Below are 1,328 nucleotides of genomic sequence, written 5' to 3'. Positions count from 1 at the left end.
CCAGATCCAGGTGTACACTAAAAAGGGTGGATCCTGCCCAGATCCAGGTGTACACTGAAAGGCTCTGACTGGATGTCTCAACCGACGAAGGAATGTTATCGGCAGCTGACGAAGTTCCGGGTTTGTCTAACCAAGTATTCGGTCTGGATTCGTTGTAGGATCAGTCTTCGGACTCGTCAAATCAAACTGTAAGAAGCTCAAATCCTTGCCCTCGACCATCGAGAGAGGAGGAACTTCGATTCGTCGAAGAAGATAAGCTCTGTAGTGTCTTTGACGAACGCGATATACACGGCTTGTAATTTGTTCTTTGGTCCCCTTTTAAATCACACCATCGTCCGCGTAGAACGCGGCGCTAACTTGCTTCCAAGCATCGTGTACAAGTCTTGTCAGGTCAAGAATGGAGAGATTACCAACGAGATTCTTCATCGCCGTTGTGCAGTCGACGAACTCAGTGGTGGATAAGACTGGCTGCACACAGGTATGCGAGTTCACCAATTCGAATCCTTTTACAGAGCCCGCCAAATCATTAAGACCCCGGGTGATGAGCAAGGTGTCGATGATTCAAGAGAAGGATGAGCTGACGTACCTCTAGCTGTTCACGCTCGCGACGTCGGCGAGGATTGAGACGCTGAAAGACGGCTCGGTTCAAACTCTTGGACATACGGTGACTGGATGCTGAATTTAAGAATGAAGAAATGTCACAATGAGCACCAGTACCGTGGCTTCCATTGCGACAGGGGCAGTTGTGGTGTAGTGATTTCTCTGTAGTTGCGGATTATCACCTGTCGACAAAGACGTGACACCGCCCAAGATGATCAAGCGACGAACCCTCGGTCATGTGATGTACGGAGACGCCAAGGTGCAAGGGACTCGACGGCGTCACTTCCGAACTTTCAACGAGTATGGGGTACGGCCCATATGCCACTGAATCCAGGCTGTCCTTATTATTAATATTGGACTGGCCGGATTCGCATTCAGCGGACCATGCATTACTTGTCTTGTTTCTCAGGGGGGCGACACCGAGGACGAACGACCCTCAGCCTGCCACACTTCCTTCGACGGCAACGTCGTCAGCTGAACCTCCGGTGCTTCCTGCCCCGGATTCTTTACCTCCTACTGCAGCTCCTGCGGTACTCCCTGTCGCCGCTGAATCCACGGGGATGGCTCCTGCTGGTCCACCTGCGCCTGCTGGTGGTACTTCTCCACTCACCGATGATTCGTTGCGCGCCATGCGGGCTAAAAGTACGGAGGCATCGGTCGATCACATGATGACCTCAATAATTCCGTACTTGACTGCTATGGATCGTCACCAAGTGTAGCTCAGCGTT

The sequence above is a fragment of the Phytophthora infestans genome, genomic scaffold, assembly GCF_000142945.1.
Source record: "Phytophthora infestans T30-4 supercont1.14 genomic scaffold, whole genome shotgun sequence".
Taxonomy (NCBI): Eukaryota; Oomycota; class Peronosporomycetes; order Peronosporales; family Peronosporaceae; genus Phytophthora; species Phytophthora infestans.
Note: the sequence above shows the minus strand (reverse complement) of the source record.